General features: G+C 41.2%; 1 pseudogene across 1 annotated transcript; it reads right to left on the bottom strand.

The window, feature by feature from the left end:
* Positions 1–2,780: 2,780 nt before the first annotated feature.
* LOC311586284 (fructose-bisphosphate aldolase A-like) lies at positions 2,781–23,870 on the bottom strand (annotated as a pseudogene). The gene is made up of 3 exons: positions 23,041–23,870; positions 4,564–4,634; positions 2,781–3,047 (listed from the first exon to the last, which is right to left on the bottom strand). The product of its transcript is annotated as a fructose-bisphosphate aldolase A-like (transcript).
* Positions 23,871–25,135: the final 1,265 nt, after the last annotated feature.

The raw sequence follows: 25,135 nt of genomic DNA, 5'->3' as shown, positions 1-25,135 counted from the left end.
GCCATGACACTGCCTCTACAGACTCGTGAATTAGGAGAAAAGTTGGTGTCCTATGCAGGGCTGCTTTGTTTGGGAGAAAGGCACACACATGTGGTCATGAAAGTGATCCAGGTTGTGTAGAACAGACATAACCTAAGCTCTAGGACCACATGCCAAAAGTCCAAGGGCAACCTGTTCTCAGACCTAACTAGCAACCTCACTCCCTACATGGGGCTTTGCCAATGTTATTTGATTCATTGAATAGCATCACCAATCATTTGGCAATGCAAGCCAGTACCGATTTAATCACCTTAAAACTGTGTTTCTTACTCAGTATTTCAAATCCTTCCACTTATTTTGTTTTATGTTTATTTTTGTAAGACAGTGTCTTTCCGTGTAGTGCAGGTTGGCCCAGTACTCACTTTATATCTCAAGAGAAAGTCAGAGTTGTTATACACCATACACATCACTTTTAATTTTTTTCTATTATAATATTTTTTGAAATAATTTAATCACTTCTGCCTTCCCTTTTTCCCTTTCAAACCCTCCCATATACTCCCCCTTATTCACTTGCAAATTCATGGCCCCTTCTCTCATTAACTGGTGCTCCGTACATAGCACTTTTATTTTCTAATTATCTTCTCTTAGTAGAACACCAAATCCTATTTCTAAGTGTCTCCTGAATTTAGTCACTTCTTCCCACCACTCCTGTGCCATGACTCTCATTCAGAGAGTATCAGCTCATCAGACCTTCTAGGGGAATCTCTTACCTACATCAACCATGCCCGTCCTGATCAATCTCTGTTCTTCACAGGGCAGAGCACACTTTAAGGAACTTGACTCTAAGTCACCCTGTGTTCAAATTCTTCAGAAGTTTCCTGCATCTCTGGGTATTATAAAATTAAACATTTGGTTTTGTGTGAAAAGATGTCACAAAACCTGATATCTATGACCCTCTGTAACTTCACAACAAACTTTCTCCTATTGTTCTTACCGGAGGTTTAGAAACTACTGGTAGCTACCTTTGTCTCCTCCCGTGAAGTGACACACACCATTTTCTGCCTACAAGTTTTCTTTCTCATGTTTAGTTAAGCTTATATTCACTCCAAGCTCACATCCTAACCATCATCTTCTCACGAAGGCCTTCCCATGGCTCCAGCCTTAAGGCACCCTTTGCTTTGTGTTCTCTAACGCCTCTCATGGCTATGGTTTAAAATTTTGAAATGAGGTTATTTGATTAATAGTTCTCACAGTCATTTGATCACATGACCTATGAAACAGACACAGGCAGGTCCTCACTAAGAATTGCTGCCCCCTTGCCTGTTACAATATTTGCATTTAGTCCATAGATGAATAAGTGCATGGCTCAAGGGGTAAGATCTACTGTTGAACGTACTCACAGCAATGATTGCTACTCTTCTTGTGGCTGGTTCATTCAATATAGTTTGACTGAGTGTGTCTCTGCTTCAACTACTACTAAGCAATTTTTTCACATTTTGTTTTGTCTTCTATTTGGAATCTCTTGGTGTCGTAATACAATCTAACAATTGCATTTCAAAGTCAAGAGGAAAGAAAAATGCTCTTTTGACAGGTCCTGATTCTTTTCTAGATTTAATTTTCTTCCCCTGAGACCAATTTATACTACTGTTTCAGACTGTAGCTTAACACTGTCCTCAGTCTCATTGGCAACAATTCTCAAAGCTGCCAATGGCAGTGAGGACATGTATTGGAAATGACAGCAGACTTCAATATGGCATTGACTTGCATGAGGCTTTCCTGGTGCTTAAAGAGCTCAGCCACATGTCAGAGCTGTTCATGTTAAATGATCTATTAGGGACCATGATCTCCAGAAAGGTCACCTGTCATGCAGTAAGCCAGATGTGTCACCTTCGTTTAATGTGATATGAAGCCAAACTTACAAACTAACTAGAGAAGTTGGCATATGTCACTGCCATGTGATCAAAAGTTGAGGGTCTTTTTTCATACTCACAACTATGCAAGCAAACAAACTCCCCAGTACGACCATGGCATGCATGTGTGTTGACTAAATGGAATGGCGGTTAAATCTTGGTATCTGTATCAGTAGACTCAAACGATTTTTTAAAATTTTATCTATGCCTATTTGTCTACCTTTGTGCACATGTGCATCTGAGTGCAATGCCAACAGAGGCCAGAAGAGGACATTTGACCCCTGGATCTAGCATTACAAGTGGTTGTGTGCTATCTGATATGGATGCTGGCAACCTAACTCAGGTCCTCTGCAAGAGTTGCATACACTCTCAACCATCTAGCCATCTTTCCAGCCCCTCATAATTTTCTAATGAATATTTCTATGAAGAAGACAAGTGAAAATGTATTTCTTTTTTGGCTTCATAAAGGAAACTTTAATAGTTAAGTAAACTGTTAAACTGAATCTCTCAGACAAGAAAGATTTTAACCACAAAGAAGTCCATGTCTACTTCTCAGATGTGATGGTACGATAACTGAAGATCTGGAAAACCCTCACACTGGTTGAAGGCATCACTCACAGCAGGACCAGACTTGGAAAAACCCCGCACCATCATCACAAGTTTAATGGAATGTCCCAGAAGAGATGACTATTACACCTCAGAGTAGTGCACCAAATAGCTGTCATTGAACAAATCAACAAGGGCAATTATAAGGATTGACCACATAGAAAATAATTCAATTAATGTATGTATGCTAAAAGTAAACCTATGCTGTATTTGAAATATACTGACATCAAACAAGATCAACTGGATATCTATGGCCCGTGTTATCACTAAAGGCCATTTGGACATTCATTGTCTATGTTGCAGCCTGAAGTCATGTTGATGTCCATGGGCCTTGCTGCTGCCAGGAGCCATACTCATGTTAGTGGCCCGTGCTGCCATCTGAAGCCATGGTAATGTCTGGTTGATGCTGATGCCAAGGGCCATATCTGGGTCCATGGTCCTACTGCAGCCAGGGTGTATGGTGATGTCTATGGCCTGTGTTGCCACCAAGGGCCACGTGGATGCCTGTGGTCTGTACTGCAGCCAGAAGCCACCGTTGATATCTGTATGCTGCTACAAGGGTGTGGAATGGGGGATGGTGCATATTGGTGTGAGAAGCCTGTACTGCCACCTGAGGCCATAGTGATGTCCACGGTCCATGCTGTCCACAGATGGGGGGCTGTGTCTGTGGTCTGCGCCGTCACCAGAAACCACGTGGAAGCCCATGATCCATGCTTCTGCTAACTATACAAAGCAAAGAAGCTATTTTTGCAGTGATATCGATGATTGCAGACACAAAGTTGAGAAAGGATTCCGTGACAACTCCTATCCCACACCAATCCCCACTCCCACCCACAAAAAGTAACAGCTTAAACAGGAAGACATCCAAGAGAACTCTTTAAAAGTCTGATAAGGATGCTGAAGTTAGCTCTCCATAACTGATGGCTTCTGGTGGGTATGCAGGAGGGGAACAATTCAGTTCTCTTTAAGGGGCGGGGCCACTGAGAGTTTGACCATGCTCCAATGAGTACATTAATAAGACAGATTGGACTTAAATTATTTGTGGATGTGGGAGTCCCAAATGTAGTGCTTGGGCATGGAAGGACTGGAGAGTGTGATCGGGATACATGATGTGAAATTCCCAAAGAGTCAATAAAAATATTATGTTCCAAAAGATCAACTAGATACACTGTCAACCTTGGTCCAAAGATATTTAAAAGTAAAGGAGAAGACAAGTGCTTTGAGCAGAAGTTTCATGTGCAAGCTACATATATTTTCCCTTTCTGTTTTTTTCCTCAATGTCATAGATCAAATAATCTTAACCAGTAACCCGGAAAATTGTTAAGGTGACTTTGAATTATAAACTGCATCCCTTAGAGGAATCTTAAGTGTTTTGGGGATCTTCTTGTTTGGGGTAGGTTTTATTTGCAGGGGAAAGGGGGTTTCTGCCTTGTTTTGTTTAAGTTGAGTTGAAGTTAATTACGGAGAGATTTTTTAACATAGATTTAATCACAGGTATTAATAAAAAAGTGAATGTTCAGGGAGGCATTAGTCTGCCCAAGTGTGGGCATGGACTTCTCAGACAGAGTTTCTTAATCAGAAATCCAAGATAAAACAAAATAAAACAGAACAAACACAACAACAACAAAAACAATCAAAAAATTTTTAAATCTGAAATATCTTTTTAGCCAGCTGGTGGGAGCCCATGTCTTTAATCCCAGCACTCAGGAGGCAGAGGCAGGTGGATCTCTAAATTCAAGGCCATCCTGATCTACAGAGAGAGTTCCAAAGAACCCTCTCTCAAAAAGCCAAGGAGAAAAAAGAGAGTCCCAGAAACAATCACACATCTAATCTTGGGAGCTCCTGAAGTTGTAGTGTTGAAAGGATTTCAAGGGGGAGATTTTCTTTTAAATACTTTTTAACTTATATTTGAAATCTTCATGCATATATTCAATGAATTTTTATCAAGCACACTAACCCAGATAAACTATGCCCTCCAACATGTCTCCCTCCCATCTCCATGGCCTCGTTTTTAAAGAGTCTAATTAGTACTACCCATGTGCAGAGGCGCCTGGCATAGGCCACCCACCAGAGGCCACATCACCAAAGAAAAGCGGCCCTCCCACTCGCAGAGGCCATCAATTACTGATAAATCCTCAGCTAGAGATAAGCGGCTGCACAATTCATGCCAGAATTTTAGCTGGCTAGCCTCCAACTCTTCAGCATACCCTATCAGTGAGAGCTGCCACAACTAGCAGTAGATATGCTTTTATAAAAATTAATCAAAGCAAGGTCCTGAAGAGCCTCAAATCCTCCTCCCTTTGAGACAAGAACATGGACATACAAAGTGGTTATTTCTCCATCACACGCTTATGGGTAGAGCAGGCAAGGGCTTCAGTCTACACATTTTGTTGTATACGTTGCGAACCCATTGCCACACCTCCTACAGCCATGGAAGGCTCTAGAAATGATCAGTCTTTACAGCCTTAGACTCAAATGAAATGACTGTGTCTTTACATTAAAAATAAAAGCCTCAAGGAGCCCAAGCCATCAAAAAGAGTGGATTAATTGGCAACATTATAATTTATAAGTTAGACACAACAAAGAATAGCATAAACAAACAAACAAACAAAAAACCCCAAGCTGAAACAAGTTGAAGAGGAGGAGGGGACATTGTATCAGTCAGAGCTTAAAGGAGGCTTGTTTTGAGAATGTATGAATCCTGCCAATGCGACAGAAGAAGAAAGAGATAACCCCAAAGAAGTTAAATCTTCAAAAATATTCAGAGGCAGCTTATGAACCAAGGAACTGAAATGGACAACAGATGAGTGAAAAAGGTGCAACCGTATGTGCAAATAATGCAAATGACATAGCATCAAATTGCCAAAGCAAGCTTCTGTGCCATTCACGAGTGCCAGGGATGATCTACAGCTCTGGGAACTATCTTAACTGTTGCTAAGAGTTCAGACTGATGCAAGGATGTTGAATGGCAACTCACAATCCCTATTAAAGCTGAAAGTGCTCCTAGGTCAGCAGTTTTCACCAAAGGGAAGGTTTGTCCATTCGCCCTATCTAAGAGCATCTAACAGTGCCTAAATACAAAAAAAAAATGGCTGGCTGTCATAATTGATGAGTGTCAGAAGATGCTGGGGTGATGAAAGATAATCCATGGTGCACAGATGTCTGTACCCAACAAACAGTTATCTGGTTCAAATGAGCAAGGATGTTGCGGTTTGGAACCTGTATTGGTGGACTGAATGGGGCATCTCACATTATTTATCTACCTGGAGCCACTAAATATTTAAGTGCATTTTTTAGAAGAGTCTTTTTCAGAAGTAATTGTTTTAAGTATTTTTGAGATGGTACCACTCCGAAATATCTATATATGCCCTAAATGTAATGGCAACATCCTAATTAAGACTAGACAAACACAGAGACAAGAAGACAAAAATTTCAGGGAAGGTCATGTCAGGGGGAAAGGAATGGAACTCTCATTGCCTGTGGAAAAATCGGTGAATAGCTCCACCTCAGGTTTCTACCTTCCAGAATTTTGAGAGAAAAGAAATAATCTTCTGTTTTGAGCCACCTCAATTGTGGTAATTTGGCCACACAGATTAGGACTCTAATATATTACCTGCTATCATTTGGACCTTACATGTGTCCAAGAGCATACTGTGAAAGGATTTGGCCCCAGTGTAGTGCTAATGGGAGGGAAAATGACTTTGGGGAAGTGAGACCTAGTGGAAGGTCCTTTGCTCATTGAAAGTGTCCCTTGTGGAGAATTATGGGCCTCTGGTCTCACATTACATCTCTCTTTTCTTCTGGGCATGTAATAAACTGTCTCATGGTCCTGATACGATGTCCCACCTTGTCAGAGTTCCAAAGCTATGTCCCTACTCCACCTCCCTTCTCAGACTAGCACATCTAGATGAGTGAATGACACTAAACCTTTCCTTTTCCTGATGAGTTAACTACCTCTTTTGTTATAGTGATGCGGCTGACTTAAACACTCTCCTAGACTTAAACTTGAAACACTTGTAAATTCAAAGGTAAAATCACAAAGCTTTTTTTTTTAGTAAACTATTGTCAACTACTCAAAAATAAATAGAAAAAACTTGAATTTTTATAAAGAGGAACTGCAATAAGGAGATATTAACCAAAGGACACATTGGTTCATCTAAGCAGATGAACAACCTCCAGTGATCTAATATACTGCCTGTTGACTTTAGTTAATGATAGTGTATATGTCATATACATAAAATGTGCTATGAGAGTAAATCTTTGTTGTTCTTACCACAAAATAAAATGCTTAATGTCAAGTGATGACATAATAATTAGTTTATGTAAATCCTTCACAGTAGATATTAAGCTTCCAAGTCTATGCCTTACTCTATACATACAGATGCATGTATGTATAATGCATATTTGTATGTGTATGTACTTTTTAATTGTCAAGAATTGGTATTTTGTGGAAACAGATGTTTTATACTATAGAATTTCCATTTCTAGGTAAGCACTATAAAAGACTCAAAAATAATTTTTTAAAAACCTAGAAAATATACTTAAGTATATCCCTCAGTGCTCTACAGCATTAAAAACAAGTAAATTGGAGGTTCTTACAGCAACACGTATTCATTTCAAAATATAAATTGGAGAGAGAAAAGCCACTCAAGACTACTTGTGATATTCTGTCATTTTCCAAAGATTTATAAACTTATAAAATAGCATTGAATGATGCTTATGGATTCATAGATATCTGAGCCTATAGCAAAAGCAGGTGGGGAGTGACAGGGACACATTTTCACTATATTTAGACTACTTAATTTCTATGGCTAGAATGATAGAAATTTTACATGATATTAGTATGTGACAAGGCTGGGGGTATATGGTACACTCTATGTTCCTGTCTGCTTTAAATCATTGGAGTTTTTGTAATTTGCTAATGTTTTATGACATGCCACATAAATGAAAATGTTTTACAGGTCTTAGGGGAATGAGAGGAAACTATGTGTGTTCTGTCCAGTGTTCCATGTCCTGCCTCTGAGAATCTTCTCAAAAGGTCAGATAAGGTGAGCAATAGGGATAAATGCTGGAAACCAGAAGCTTCTTCCAACTGTGTTCCAAGTACAAGGCCCTGAGTGATCATGAACTTTACATCTTCCAACAAACCTATCAAAGTCATTCAATGGGGGAAAGTAAAAACCTCTCCTTTTGCTGTGGAGGGAATCCTGGCAGTGTAGAGAGAATGCTTTGGAAAGTAGAAATATCCAGACTGCCTAACCATCTAAAATACATAAGCAATTGCTATTCCTTTGTTTCATGTTGTCTTTGATGGCAAAGACTCTATTTTGGTAATTGAATGATTGGCTTGAAATAATTAGAAGATAGCACCACAACATCTGTTCATTTGGCCATAATAATGGCTATAAAAGAAACTTGTCACTCATTCATTTTTATATGAGGTACTGTAGCTCCAAATGTTACATGCAAACAGTGCTGTTCTTCAAGAAAACAAAAGCAAAATCCCCGTATTTCCATTTTTGCTGCTCACTCTCTTCCTTTGTCAACTGCATACAATCTGCTCCAAGACTTCAAATTAAGAGTGTTTCTATGACTTTGTTCCTATGAACCTTGGTGTCAACCACAAGCCCTTTAGACATGCGCTGTATTTGGACTTTGTATTGGTCACTTCTCTGTTGCTATGATAAAATGCCATCACCCAAAGCAGCTTATAGTGGGCAGTTTAGTTGGTCTATGGCTCCAAAGGAGAAGCTATGAGAGTGGGAAAGGCATGGCTGTAGTCAGACAGAGCAGGAAGTTGAGAGAGCACATCTTCACCCACACACAGGAAGTGGAGAGAAAACTGGAAGCAGAGAAAGACTATATATAGAGGAAGTGATGCACTTCCACTAACAAGGCTTATGCCCACTAGAGGTTCTATAGTTTCTCCAGACAGCACCACCAGAGTTCAAATATTTGAGCCTATGGGAAACTTTTTTCACTCAAACCATCACAGGCTTGCATGGAATCATGTTGTTTCCTCCAAACTACGTTCATTAGAACTGATACCCTATGAGCATATACAGGGGGAGGAAGTCCCCCTCAGGAACAGTCATCGGGGAGGGGAGTAAGGGGAAAATGGGAGGGAGGGAAGAATGGGAGGATACAAGGGATGGGATAACCATTGAGATGTAACAAGAATAAATTAATAAAGGAGAAAAAAAAGAACTGTTAATTTGTCATATTGACTAGAATGGAAACTCTATGGGAGAATGGATAGGAGCTGCCTTGTCTAACACTACATAGTAGTGCTAAATTTAAAGTTTGTACCATAGTAGAAGCTTGTCATGGACCACAGTGGATTTTTATCTTCAGGTGATGAGCCCTATGGAGACCATGCCACTTGTGTGGTAATTAGAGTTAAGACTAGTCTCTAGTTCTGTGTGTCTGGTGTTTTTGGAGAGAGGGAAGCGGGGAAAGAGAGGGAGGGCAGGAAGGCAGGAGGGCTGAAGGGAGGGAGTCAAAGTGGAGAGCACACAGCTCACTCTGTCATAAACAGAGAAGAGACCACACTAAAAGTGGACGGCCACTTACACAGGATAGAGGTCTCACCAGATGCCAACACTGACATCACTTTTATCATCGATGTCTCCCTTCTAGACTATGTGAAGGCAACTTGTTTTCTGTTTAAGCCACCCTACCCGTGGGATTCTACAGTGGCTGCTGGAATTGACTAACATGAAGCTCAAAAAAAAATTCTTGTGAAATAGCCAGTGTTATAGCAACACTGATGACTCTGCAGACATGCACATATTAGCAGAATGTAAACAGCAAATGTGAAGATGTATAAACTGTTAGAACCACATTAATTCACTATGTATAGTCTCTTAGATCAAAGACATTTGATTACTTTTAGCAAGAAGAGATGCAGAAAAACAAATTTCATTCTTGGTTATGTTGTTTTAAGAATTCAGTTTAATTTTTTAAAAACATGTTTGACCTTCCTCACATATTTGAGCAAGCCCCATGGTTATTAAGTAACAGTTCAAAACTTCACATAATCCCACCAGTCCCAGTCATTTTGATTTAATTATATCCTGAATATCTAAGACCTTTATTGACTTGATCATATATTCAGGAGAGAATGATTAATGTTACTAGATGATATAAGCCATTCCTTTATGAATTTTAATATATATGTACACAAACCCACATTCACACATGTGTATTCACACATCTCACTCCAATAAATTTTATGTCTTTCATCTTTTCCCCTCTTACCCTTAGTCAATTGCTTCATAACACTTAAAATAATTAAAAATTATAAATTTGTGATTTATAACACGACTCTCCCATTAAACAGGAAGCGTCACAGGGAAAAAGGTTGCCAAATTTGATCCTATCTCAGTATTACCTGTTCTTACCACCTTGCCACATAACAGATAGTGAATGAATAAATAATTTTCATGGAATAATTATAACTTTTACTCACTTCCTCAAATTTCATGGGTAAATAATAGCTTCCATTTTATGTCTAAAATCAACCTGATAACACCAGATCTCTCTAAGGAACCATTTGAGAATTGTTTACCCATGGCAGTCAACACAGAAGCATTTTTCTCTTGCCAGAGTTGAGTGAGCACATCAGGAGAAATAAATGCTTCCAACAACTTACAAACATTATTCTGGGAAATTGCCAAATAAATAAATAAATAAATAAGGCCTTGCCAAGTGGACCAGTCATTCTCTTCAAATCAACATTCAAAAATGGTTGACTTAACACCCAGAAGCTATACTACAAAAGTCCAGGAAACAAGCACTCTTTTGTGATGAATGTGACCCCCCAGTGATGGATGGGCAGCACTGTGGATCAGAATGAAAAATCACAAAAATCTAATCACTGGTACCTATAATGATCTTCCTTCAACTGGGGCCTATGAGATTACATCCAAGGAAAGATCTTTCCAACATGCACGGGTGGCCTAGGTCGTTACCCAATCATTTATATTTCTAAAAAGGCCTTTGGACAATAAGGTGCGAGTGCGCCATAGTCTTTAAAAACCAAGCCTGCCAGAAAACACACTATGAAAACAGAAAAGCTCATGATAGAAATCTTTATGTTGGTTTAAAGTTTAATAACTCTTTCTATATTCTCATCTTGTACTCATTTACTCTGGGTGTATGGGGAAGTGCAATAGATTCAGTAGACCTTCTGGTTGGCAAAGAATAAAGAGGAGAGGTGCATTAAGCCTGTTAGGCCATTAGGATAGCATTTAGTGCCTTGGAGAAGGTCATTTACTTAAGAGCAAGGAGCCAAGGTCCCTCTTAAAGATGGGCCGTTTAATCCCAGCTCGCCCACATGCTCCTGCCCAATGTGCATTCACTAATTTAATTTCCTCTATAGGTTTTTCTTTATTTGTCTTATTTTATTTTTCCCATTTTATGGTCACGTTGCCTAATTTAAACTTAATTAAAAATTTCAATTAGAACAACCAAAACAAACAAAAAAAAAGAGTTTTGGAGGCTGCCCAGGAAACATTTCACTAATGGGAATGACTTCATAAGCAAAATATCTCACTGTGCAAACTAGATAGAGCCAAAGGTTCAGAGTTCACAGGTGTGTGTGAGAGTGTGAGTGTGAGTTTGAGTTTTGTGTTGTTGCTGTTACTTCTTTTTCCAAAGTCTGGCTTCTGCTGGCCCTAGATACCCAAAGGCTTCAGTTTCTTTAAATTGAACATTACACAGCTTCCAAGATAAAGTACAATAAAGTATCTGATGTGCCTGACCAATGTGACTGATCCAGGAGGGAGCCACAATCCAGGACAGAACTAATAAAGCCTCAAACACAAAGGGACATATTCTGTAACCATAAGGAAAGAGTCTCTAACTTTTCTCAGCTTTGTAATTGCACAAGGCGTCATTTGGAAACCTAAAAGCCAGCAAAGAAAAAAAGCAGAGCCTGAAACTCAGGGGACAGATTCCCAAGGGTGTGAACACTTGGTCCGGGGTGTCAGAAGCTCATGTTACTCTACTTTCTAGGAAAATAGGGGTAGAATAGGAAAGTCTTCCACATAACCTCAATTTCAAATCTATTTTACAAAACGGGATATGAAGACTGAGAGATGCCACGTTTACGTCTTTTAAAAGTGGGCTGAATACTTGGTCTCACTAGCACTGGAGCTCACGTCCTGAACCGCCTGCTACTGCGGCTCACTGCTACACTCCCTTCTCAAGAATGTATTTTTCAACACTCTCCCAAGAAACAGAGCAAACCCACAATAAACATGGAGATGGAAAGGGACAGAGAGACGACAGAGACAGATACTTTTCTGATGAATTAAGGCCCACAATTATGGAAGCCTGGTGTATCTACGCGGCACAAGAACAGTTATAGGTCAAGTTCAAAAGGCGGTCCACCCCCGAGGATTCCTGCTTGCTCGGGAGAAGTCAGCCTTTGTTCCACAAGCTTCTGAATGCTTAGGTGAGTCCCACCGTACCTAATAGACCAGCTTGATTGTATTCCAGGCATGCTTATTTAAATATCAGCCTCAATAAGAATCACCTACGTGGAATAATCCAGAACGGCCAAATTTATGGGTACCGTGATCCAATCAAATTGACACAGACACTAACCACTCTCGGGATATATGCAGGTGGTTCTTTTGGCCTCTTTGCAAGGACCATGGCAGATTTAGGAGTCTAAGAAAGTTCAGAAACGGGCGTCATTTCCTAGAGGTCAGCTACTGGCCACCTTGCACTGACAAGTCATTCTCAGACCTTCTTCATCAATGTCCCCATGTGGCCTAGAAATCAATCCATCAATGGCTGGTCTGCCCACGGCTGCTGCAGCCCAGGTACTTCCCAGTGCAAGCAACTGCTAAAGAAGATGTTGGCCACCAGGAACACCACAGAGGGTAGCCTGGGAGGCCAAGGCTGCTGAGGTAGGAAAATCTTGGACCCCTGGCTGCCTTTCCTCAAGGAAGGAAGTAACTCGAAAATGAGACCAACCACCGTGAAGCTGATCTTACCGAGTACTTCATCAGACATGCCTTTTCTTCTCTGCTGCTTTTTTTTTTCATTAACATCATTATTCATTTTCCTGGTTTGTAAGTCACATCTCTCAAAGAACACTTGCACTTCTTCCATAGCCCCCTTAGCTGAGAACCTTGGTTTGACACAAGTGGGCTCGTGTATAGGCTGTTAGATTGAAAATTTACCATACTTTTCATTCTTGGCTTCAAGCTTTCAAATATTGCTCATGAGCTGTTTTTCTCTGGATGTGTTAAAAAAAAATCACCTGTATCATTTATGAACATGCACACTTAAGGTAATGTATAGGTTTCTTCTCCCATAATATCCAGTTATCCAAATAGGAAGCACATATGACTTCCTGGATGCTACCTGCCCTGGTTTATCACACCCACCTGCTGATACATGTCATTGAGTTCTAAATCAATGGTCTCCAGTATAGAAAAGAGCCCAGATAGCAAAATGCCACAGCCTACGGGGCCATCTATCGAGACCTCTATAGGACACTTGGTGGTAGCTGATGGGGGCTGTCTCTATGGAACCTGGAGACTTCTACCTTCCTACAAGTTATGTAGAATGTACAATCAACAGCCCCAGGGAAAGTTTCCAAACTTAGGACTCTGAGTGAACCATAAATCCATTTATTTGTAGATTAGGCCACATCCTCCCTTTCACAGATCCATAAAGGTATCAATTTGTGGATTTTCTCCCCCAGCTAGAAGGATCAAGTAAAATCTTTCTAGATCAGGAGCTTCCCTCTACATAAATAAATTTAGGTTTCTTGCAAGATCAATATGATAGGATCCATATGACTCCCTGGAGTTAGAACGTTGGTGGTTACAAAACAAGGCAAAATCTATATTACCTCCAGATCCACCTCAAATATTCATAGGGCACAGGGAAGCAATTGATTTTTCTCTAACTCTACACTTCTCGGCACATCACAGGTCACGGTCATCCTCAAATGGACACCTTACTAAGTTACTCACTTGGCTACTCACTAAGTTATCACCTTCAGTGACATCACAGTGTCTTGAGGATTAATAATAAATGTGTCAACAGCAAAGGCCAACAGTGCTTACTGTCCCTCAATTTCACATTCTACCTCATAATTCTCTACTATTTCAAAACCCAGGCTCTCGTACTGGGTATAAAGCTCCATGAATAGAGTGCTTACTCAGCATACGGGAAGCCCTTGGTTCAGTCCTCAGCACTATGTAAAACTGAGCATGGCGGCACCCACCTATAATTCCATCATTCGAGAGGCAGAAGAAGACAGAGAAGGAATTCAAGGTAATACTCAGTTAAAAAGAGAGTTCAAAACCAGTTTTGGAAATGTGGGCGTCTCTCTCTTTCTCTGTCAGAAGAAAAAAAAATCAAACTCTCACTCCATCTCCCAGCCCTCCCACTGGCTATATCTGTATGCATTTCTTCTCTAAGGATGTTCCTCCCATTCTATAGTTATTTACTCACGTATCATACACAGAGGGAGTTCTAACAATCCCTTTCTAAATTATTTCTTCTTATCATGTGCTTTCAGGGTATCCCTACGTCCTGTTTTATAGCATTTATCTTAGGTATAACTTCCTGTTTGGTGTGCTTCCTGAACACCTGAACACGTCCTCTAAAGGGAGAAGAACAGTGTAGACCCATAAACATGGTCTATAATCCCATGCTTTGTGTGTTTGTCCTTAGCAATGACTGATATGGACATATATAAAAACTGATCTCTTAATAACATAACATTATCTTTGATATCCTTCCAATTTCTGTCCCCAAATTAAAAGGTCATTTATTTCTCCGAGAGAAAGTTGCTTTGCCCATAATGTAACCTGTCAATCACCAAGAAAACTTACTGAGAATACATCCTTCTATGTCATTAGCACCTTTCTAAACTCAACCGTGGGATTATACTCTTAGAATTCTAGCGACATCCTGCCTAGTACCATCCTGAGGAAGCGTCCTGTGTGTAGACATAAGTGTATTAAATGCTGCTTACCAAAGCTCTGGGCGTGCCAAATGGTAACATGGTAGATATGTAAAATATTGTGGTCACATCATCCATCCTTGGGGAAGAAATATTCACATAGGAGGGACCAACCACATGCCAATCTAATTCATGATAATTCTGACAATGGTGATGATAACAATAATAAAATAATTATTTCTTATGGACCAACTCATACTAGCCTTATGATGCTATTATTCTTATTTTGTAAATAAGGAGAGTGAGTGTCAAAATTGCTCAAGTTCACTCCTGTAAACATGAGCAGAGGTAGAATCTTAATCTCATTACACTGCTGTAAATCGAAATGCAGATAGGGGGCTGCAGATGTCAGAATCACCTGGTGTTTATTAAAAACATAGTTTTCAAATAATACCCCACAGAGACTGGAATTAGAGCCTCTCAGAGTGGGGCCCATAAAACTGCCCTTGAATTCACCTTAAAATTCAGTAAGCATCACATTAAACTACACCTTCAAATATACCACCTCGGCCTTAAGCATATCTTTAAAACTGTGCCCACACCAGTCTGAATGGAATTATCTCCCCTCATTTAGCTATCCCTAAACTCATCTGCATTCCCAAGATAAAGCACTGGGAAGAGAAAAACAAACCAAGAGGCTTCCGCGTACATATTTTAGGCATGCCCAAGAGACAAAGAAGAGATTTCATAACTAAGTGGTCAGTCTACTAAGAAGATAGAGAAACTCTTATGTGTGGGTGTGCCAGTCACTAGAGCTGCAAAAAGTAAAAATGAAATGAAAGCCAACACAGCTTGGAGCTGGATGGATGGTTCAGTAGTTAAGAGCAATTGCTACTCTTCAAAGGGGTCCAAGTTCATTTCCAGAATCTACATATTGACTCACATCCATATATAACTCCAGTTCCAGGGAATCTGATGCCCTGTTTTGGCCTCTGTGGATACTATACTCATACAGTATACAAACATACATGCTGTCAAAATACTCATAAACATAAATTTTTTGAAAACTATTACAACTAAAAGGTGAATCTATGAGCATAACTGAGGATTTACATGGTCTAATTTCAATAATTCATAGTATTAGAGTCAAAGTAAGCAAGGGTTCAGATTTCATGCCATCAACCAATAGGCTCTAACTTACATGCACACAGAAAACTCCACTCAATAACAGAAGAGCACATTTTTTTTCCAAGCAATCATAGACCAGTGACTGAAAAAGCATATACCCTGGGTCACCAAGCAAACATAGCAAACAAGAGACTTGAAAGCAGATGGAGCATGTTCTCTGCCGTAATAAGATCAGACTAGAAATCAATAAGAGAAACAACAGTAAACTCTCCAAACACATAAAAATTAAGGTTCTTTTGAAAACTCCCATGTGGTGCTCTTCCCACGCATCATCTCAGTAGGTTGCTTTAAAAATAAAACTCTCCTGTCTATCATTTGTCTGTTGTATCTGTCTTGCAAGATCTGATAAAAAATTAGGAGACGCAAAAGCACAGAAAAGAAGTATTGTGTCTTCAATTTAAGAAATTCTCGCCCTCTCAAATTATGGAAAGCGGAGTCCAATGATGAACACCAAATCTGGTAGCATCTCCCTAAGATATGTCTACAGGCTCATAAGTTATTTAGGATGGTCAAGCTCTTCATTTGGGATACTAGGCTTTGAGGACAACCCTGTCTTTGTCTTTAGATGCCTACTATATTCCTGTAACAACTGGAACATAAAATGGATAGCAAAGGAGGAATGGATTGCCTGAATAATGGTGTTGTGGTATGTAATCATGGCTTGCTTCAGCAATAGATGGCATTCTGCCCGAGTAACACATGAACCCAGAAGAGACAGCTTGCCCTTGCCTCTTTGAAGATCCCAAAAGGAAAGGGTCTCCAAGTGACTTTAATTAAAAGGTGGATGGGTAAAGAGGTCTGAGATTGCAGAGAACCCTTTCATTTGAGTCTCAGAAGTAAAGAGTGAAGCCTAAGGGGTTAACAAACATGATGCTGACAATGGCAGAGGAGGTAAGAATTGAAGTTGATTCTTACTGCCTTGCCATGGTATAGATAGAGGCAGGCAAAGGCAACAATGCATTTGGGATACATACAGGCTCTTTGCAAATAAGGATGCTTTAACTCTGACTCCTTCATCAGTTTATGTCCTTATTGGTGTCTGCATGACACCATGGCCCTAGTAAATAGATACGGTTTTTGTTTTGGCTACTGTGATGCTTAGATCTTTTCAATGACGTACTGACACCTTTAAGAATAAGGTTGGCAGCACTTGCTGCAGCCTACAATCACTCATGAAATGCCTCTACTTATCACACATACTTGGCTTGATTTCTGCCCAGCCTTCTGCTCCATTCTCTGTTCCAGCCAAAGGGCGCTTCTCAGTTTGTTCTATATGCCACATTCTCCCTAACCCAAGAGACTTTGAATATTCTCTCAGTACCTAGTGTGTATTGTTTCTGTCCTTTCACCTGGCTAACACACATACAGTTCAATGTGGGTACCTGGCACATGACCTGTGTGGGTAATCAAAAGCAAAAATATCATTCTCCATTACTAGAGGTATCTCCCCTATAAATTCAAACCCCACAGATAGACACATGACTAAACATTAGCAATCAGGTCAGTGTCCTGTGGCTCTTAACCTTTGATACACAGGAGAATACTTGTGTAATTTTTTTCAAGATCCCAACCTTTCAATGCATTGATTCAGCCTTTTTCCAAAGGTATTTAGGGAATTACTACAGGGACAGCAGGAAAGGCAACATTTCTCTTCCAAAATTCAGCTGCAGCCTCTTCCCTGCTGGTTGCTTTAGAGCTACAAAATGAGTTTTTACTGTCTGTCTACCATTTTGATGACAAAAGTATTTGAGACAAAAGGTTGGTATCTCACTAGCACTATATCAACTGAGGAAGCAACTTGACTTGAAACATGAATTGTTTATCTGTCAAGTGAAAGCCATGGACTGTGACCTACTACCTCATAATAAGTGGAGGTGAGTATTAAAACAGCACTTGTAAATTTCCAAGCACAAATAGAAAGTAAAGCAACTTTATGGTCTCCAAGTCATAAGTAAAGATCAGGGATTACAAACCTTCCTTTTTCTATATCTACTGGGTGAGACATTAGAGAGGGACATCACTGGGAAGGGACAGATGAAAGACTGTTTCATAGAGTCAGTGTCAAAACTTCATGTGAAATATGTAATATGCATAAAATCTTGACCTGAATTTTGGCCACCCATTATCTATAATTCTTCCAGCACCCTGCAGCAGAAATTAGCAAGCTTTTTTTCTATAAAAAGTCAGATACAGTTTTTTTCAATTTGTGGGCCATAGCGTCTTCACCATGTCTTCTGAACTTTGCCACCAAAGCAGGGAGGGAGCTAGAGACGATATGTAAGTGAGTGGGTGTGGTTCTGTTCCAATCAACCTTTATCTGCAGGCAGTGAACCATCGCCATACACCAGAGTGTATTGGCCTTGTTCTACAGAGGTCGTGACTGGCACCTTCTCTGTTGCAGGTTGCAGTTCCTGTAAAGCAGGACACTGAGAAGAAATAGAAAACAGGAAGAAATAAAATGAGGTCTTAGAGTCCAGACCCGTGCAAAGGAGAAGAAGAAAGAACTGGAACAAGCAAGGGACTGAAGTTGAGACAAAACCTCAGCGTGAGCCAATGAGATGGCACAGCAAGTAAAACTCTTGCTGCACAAGCCTGACAACATGAATTCTGTTCCTGGAACCCACAGTGGAAGCAGAGCACTGACTTCTGAAAGTTATCCTCTGGTATCTACAGGAACTCACACTCACAGACACATCATACACACACACACACACACACACACACATACACACACACACATCACACACCACACATACATATCACACATCACACACACACACACACACACACACGCACACATCACGTATCACACATCACACAACACACCCACACATCAAACATCACACACACACATCCGACACACACACATATGACACACCACACACACTCACACATCACACACCACACACACATCAAACACACACACACACACACACACTGAATACTAATAAATAAGATATTCTTTAAAACTTACAAAGAGCTCCTCAGTGGACTCCACATGAAGTTCCAGAGCAAGGACAGCTCTTTAGAATGGTGTAGACTGCGTATGGAAAATCCGAGCTTTGGACCACATATGAGCTTCACATTAAACATACCTTTCCCCCAAGAAGGGGACCTGATGTTGGACAGCATGAATTTCTTGAGCTGAGGCGATTCCTGCAGAACTGAGCAGTGTAGATCCCTGCCAGCAGCACTCCCCCAACTGCAGTGGTGTAGCCTTTTCTCCTGAAAGGGCATCTAGGCAGTGCCTTAGTCCCACCCCACACAGCCTTCATCTCCCTGGAGATTCAGCTCTTTATTTAATGTAACAAGTTGCTCCTCCAATGCCGATCAATGTTAATCACCTATTTCAGATTTCAACAGAGTCTAACTTTATTGTGTACAGTTTTTAGAAAAAAACTCAGCATCGTTGCCTTATTTCTCAGCTTCTCCTTTAAAAGTGCTGGGGGTGGAATCAAACCAGGCTGATACATTGCTGACTTGGGCTCAGTTCCAAACACATAAATCTCTTAGTGTATAAGGGTTAAGGCCAACAAAGGAGTCATGTATGACGTTTTCATACAGCATTACTTATGTTCATGAGGAAGAACGAAGGATTTGGTGACTATGCTAACTTAGGTATGTTCCACCTCTAACAAGCCTGGCTCCAAGATTCTTCCATGGGTCACAGCATAAGGATCTTCAAGATAAGAGCACCTCCATGGAAATTCTGTGAACATTCCAAACAAGAAATGTACTCCAAGGTTTGGTTTTGGCACCGGCAGTGGTGTCCAAGGGATGGTGTTATGAAGGGGACAGAAGTACACTAGGCAAGAGAGCCAGATTAGGCGGCTTTGGATGTTTTTTAAGAGCCTGGGTGTGTGAGGCATCCCACAGGGTCTTCAGTGTTTTCCAAAATGTAGCTTCACTAATTATATGCACTCAGAGTAATTGCATTTGGTTGCCCTTTATCAATAAGTCAGGATGCTTGTAGCAATCAAAATGCATTCTGAGTGGATCCACAGCAAACAGCCCACAGCTGGCAGGCAGGCTGGGAGATACTCTGTGGCCCTTACAACAAGCAGTCTAGGAGAAAGCCTGGCCTCAGGAGTTTGAGAGCAGTTCTTACCAGGACAGCATTTTCTGGTAGAGAAAAGAACCAGACAGAACCAGTCTCTGCTTAGGACTGGGCCCAGTAGAAAAATAAAATGGCCAAAATGCACTTTCAACTTCCTCCTAGCCCCAAGGTGCCATATTAAAATGAGTAGCCCAGCAACATGCCTTCCATCTAAGTCTCTTCTTTCTAAAAAAAAATTTTTTTAAAGAGAAACTTCCAAGGAAATGCCTGGGCAAAACAGATAAATAACCTATAAGCTATCTTTGCGTAGATAAGAGGATTATTGTTGAAGGAACCATTTCCAGGATGCCCCACAGGGGCTCTCTGCTCACGCCAGGCTTGAACTGCACTATGGCTGTGGGTCGAATGTATAAACAGAGGGAGTGTCCTGTACTAACTCAGATTTCACATTTTTCACCAACGGCATTGAAGAACATATAGGCCCTAAGATCCCCAGACAGCTTACAACATAATTATTGTTAAATAAGTATGTAAAATCCATTTTAATATACATATAAATATAGAAGCATTACTACTGACAAACAAAAACAATTTAACTTATTCACTTTACATCCAAATCACAGCCCCCTCCCTCCTCTATTCCTGAACCCACCTTCCTTCCCTCTTTCCCCCCTCTTCCTTCCCCTACTTTTCAGAAAGGGGGGGAGCCTCTCTTACCAACTGCCCCAGCTCATAAAATCACATCAGGACTGAGTACATCCTCATCCATGGAGGCCAGGCAAGGCAGCCCCACCAGGGGAATGTGATTGAAAAGCAGGTAGCCTCTATTCCTCTTAATAGGGGAAGAACATGAAGACAAAGCTGCCTACCAGCTACATATGTGTAGAAGGCATAGGTCCAGTCCATGCATAGCCCTTGGCTATAGTGCTTCAGTTTCCTCAAGTCCCCTGGCTCCAGGTTAGTTGACTCTGTTGGGTCTTGTAGAGCTCTTGTCTCCTCTGGGTCCTTCTATCCTTTCCTCCACTCTTCCAAAATGCTTTCTGTACACTGCCTAAAGTTTGTCTGTGAGTCTCAGCATCTGCTGCTAAGTGGAGCCTCTCAGAGGACAGCTGTGCTAGGCTCTCATCTGCCAGCATAGTAGAGTATCATTAATAGTGTCGGGGTTGGCTTTCTCCAATGGGTTGGGTCTCAGGTTGGGCCAGACTTTGGTTGGACATTCCTTCAATCTCTGCTCTATTTCTATCCCTGAACATCCTGTAGACTGGGTAAATTTTGGGCCAAAGTTTTTGTAGGTGAGTTGTTATTCCCCCTTCTGCCGCTAGAAGCCATTTCTGGAAAGATCTTCCACGCTCATGGATCAGTAAAACTAACATAGTAAAAATGGCCAACTTACCAAAAGCAATCTATAGATCCAATGCAATTTCCATCAAAATGCCAACACAATTCTTTACAGACCTTGAGAGAACAATTTTCAACTTCATGGAAAAAAAGAATAGCTAAAACAATCTTGTACAATAAAAGAACTTCTGGAGGTATCTCCATCCCTCATTTCAAGCTGTACTACAGAGTAATAGTAATAAAAACTGCATGGTACTGGTATAGAAAGAGACTGGTGGATCAATGAAATCATATCTAAGACCCAGAAGTAAACCCACATACCTATGGACACCTGATTTTTTGACAAAGAAGCTAAAACTATACAATGGAAAAAAAGAAAGCATCTTCAACAAAATATGCTGTTCTAACTGGATGTCTACATGTGGAAATGCTAATAGATCCATACTTATTACACTGCACAAAACTCAACTCCAAAATGATCAAAGACCTCAACATAAAATCAGAAATACTAAACCTAGTAGAAGAGAAAGTGAGGATCAGCCTTGAACACATTTGGCACAGGAGACAACTTCCTGAGCAGAATACCAACAGCTCGGGCTCTAAGATCAACAATTAATAAATGGGACCTCATGAAACAGAAAAGCTTCTGCAAGGCAAAGGACACTGTCAAGAGAACAAAACAGCAGCCTACAAATTGGGAAAGGATCCGCACCAACCCTACATCCAACAAAGGATTAATATTCAAAATATATAAAGAACTCAAGAAATTAAATACTAACCAACCAAATAATTAAAAATGAGGTATAGAGCTAAACAGAGAATTCTCAGATAAACAGAGGAATCTCAAATGGCTGAGAAACACTTAAAGAAATGCTCAACATCATTAGTCATTGGGGAAATACAAATAAAAATGACTGAGATTCCATTTTATACCCATCAGAATGGCTAAGATTAAAAAATTCATGTGACAGCACATGCTGGTAAGGATATGGAGAAAGTAGGACACTCCTCGATTGCTAGTGGGAGCGCAAACTTGTACAGCCACTTTGAAAATCAATCTGGTGCTTTCTCAGAAAATTTGGAATAGCTCTACCTCAAGACCCAGCTATGCCACTCCTGGGCACCAAAAGATGCTCTACCATACAACAAGGACATTTGTTCAACTATGTTGAACATAGTTTTATTCATAATAGCCAGAAACTAGAAATAACCCAGATGTCCCTCAACAAAAGAATGGATGAAGAAAATGTCGTACATTTACACAATGGAATGCTACTCACCTATTAAAAGCAAGGAAATCTTGAAATTTGCAGGCAAATAACGAGAAAAGATCATCCTGCTGGGCAGTAGTGGCACACACCTTTAATCCCAGCACTTGGGAAGCAGAGGCAGATGGATCTCTGTGAGTTCAAGGCCAGCCTGGTCTACAAAGCCAGTCCAGGACAGCCAAGGCTACTCAGAAAAAAACCCTGTCTAGAAAGAAAGAAAAAAAAAGAAAGAAAGGAAGGAAGAAAGAAAGAAAGAAAATAAGATCATCCTGAATGAGGTAACCCAGACCCAGAAAGACGCACATGGTATGTACTCACTTATAAGCAGATATTAGCCATATAATACAGGATAACCACACTACAATTCACAGACCTCAAAAAGCAAAGTAACAAGGAGAGCCCAGGGGAGGATGCTTGCATCTCACTCAGAAAGGGAAATAGAATAGAATCACCAAGGGCAGGGACATCGCTGAGACAATCTGAAGACCTAAGACAGGGTAGGCTCCTGAAAGGATGTGGGGGTGACTCTAACTAGGATCCCTAGTAGTGGGGGTCATGGAGAATGACAACTAATTTTCCCCTGTAAATAGTTGTTTATTGGCAGTGGGCTGGAAAGGATGGCAGAATTAGCATTCACAGACAATGCCACACACCAGTCACAAGGGCAGCAAGAGTGATGGGAAAGAGCCTGAAGGCCCCTCTTCAATAGCAAGTGGGTAGGCAGGTGCCTGGAGTGTTGAAGGGGCAGCCTTAGATTACCTCTGGCATGGTTAGGGATAAAGAGAGATTCACTGGCTGCGGCTCCAGACTGACCACGTGGGTGTGTACTTTCCTTGACAAGGGAGGCTGTTGGCCAGGGCTCGCTTGAGGTACTCCTCCTGAGCAGCCTTCATGTTCTCCTTCTTCCTGCCCCAGGCCTTTAGAGCAGAAGCCTGCAGGCCTCAGTCATAGGAGAAAGGCAAGGCCCGTGGCTTCAGCAGGGGGACACTTGTTAATAGCATTGAGGTTGATGAATGCCTTCTTCCTCACTCTGCCCTCCAGACCAAAAATAAATGTGACCCCAGGGACCGCAGGGGGCATTGTGTGAGGAAGTTCTGTGACAGTTGCCTTGGCAATCTCCTCATTGGAAAATTTCTGGATGCCAGCATGGCCTGTGGTGACCACGTTGGGCTTCAGCAAGGTTCCTTCCAAGTAGACATGGCAGTCACTCAGAGCCTTGTAGACAGCTCCCAGAACCTTCTCAGTTACATACTGACAGCACTTCAAGTCATGGTCCCCATCATGGAGGATTTCAGGCTCCACTGTGCCATTCTGCTGGCAGATGCTGGCATAATGGCCCAGAGTATTGGCATTTTCCATGATGGCAAAGGCTGAGGGAGTATGCTCCCCAATCTTGAGCACACAATGCCATTTGGCAAAGTCAGCTCCATCCTTCTTCTACTGGGCATAGCATTCAGACAGCCCACCAGGCCTTGGGTAGTGGTCTCATCATTAGTTCCTGCCAGGGGCACCACGCCCCTATCTACCTTAATGCCCACTACACCACCATTGGACTTGATAACTTGGAGGAAGGGACATCCATCATCTGCCTTCTAGTACAGTCTCTCTCTCTCTCTCTCTCTCTCTCTCTCTTACACACACACACACACACACACACACACACACACACACCAATGCAGAAGCACCCCATTCTCCTCGGTGTTCTCAGTGCCAATGGAATGCAGCCCCTTGGCCATGCTTCCAGTAGACTCATCGGCAGCCAGGAGGTCCTGGTCCAGAACCACAATTCAATGAACGATATCAGACATCTCTTTCTTTTGCTCTGGGGTCAGTGCTAGGTATAGGTAGGGCATGGTGTCGGTGGCAGCACTGTCCTGGCACAGGAGTTGGCAGGCCTGCTGGGTACGGTGGTGAGTAGGTGAAAAGACTAAAGAGCAAACAGGGATAGGGTCACCAGAACCCTGTTCTGCCTACAACTCATTTTTTTTAAGGCACAAAATATCTTGATTTCAAAGAGAAACCACTGTTTGAAATCACTTAATCCCAGCCTCAGAAACACTAAAGTCTACCCATATCCAACATCTGGAAATGTCATGGCGTTTTCATTGTCTCTCTGCTAGTAATCCAGCATTTACTTGCCCCACCCCCAGAGTGAGCACAGATTAGCACCATTTTTCTACATCAGAATCTGGGAGGAAATTAACTATGGTTTAGAGCAGCACTTCCTGGAATCAGCTTAATCACATACTCATATTTAAAAAGTGAAAATCCACTGAGAAATTACAGTATCTTGGAAAGGGACCAGCAAAGTCGCTCAGTAGGTACAGGTGCTTGCTGCCAATCTTGACGGCCTGAGTTCCATCTCCAAAACCCACACGGTGGAAGGAGAGAACCGATTCCTAGAGGTTGTTCTCTGACCTACAGACAGATGCAAGGTCACATTTGTGTACCCACATGCATGCACACAGAGACGTAGATAAGTAAATAAATAATCAAATAGATGTTTAAAATGAGAATCTGTTGAATGAGAAAAGGAGAAGAGGCGAGGAGCAAAAATCAGAAGACAGTCGGCGTGTATGGGCATCTGTTTGTCTTAATTGAATGGCTTGTGTCTTAGGACAATCTCATTACTCTCCTCGCTGCCCAAGTGCTGAGTGAAGGGACCATCCTCATTAGCCTCGGAATGCTGAAATCAACAATCCGCAATAAATCTAAGCTAATTTGTTGTCAGTAAATTGCACATAATGCCATATTTTGCGCCTAGGGACATGGCAGGATGTTTCAAGAATGTCTTTGTCATATTGGGATGGGGTGCAGGGTTTACCTGGATGGCTTTAGGACCTTCTGGACAGCA

Source organism: Acomys minous (genome assembly GCF_964271855.1).
Source record: "Acomys minous genome assembly, chromosome: 16".
NCBI classification, from domain to species: Eukaryota; Metazoa; Chordata; class Mammalia; order Rodentia; family Muridae; genus Acomys; species Acomys minous.
The sequence above is the reverse complement of the archived record's forward strand: the minus strand, read 5'-3'. Positions and strand labels throughout refer to the sequence as shown.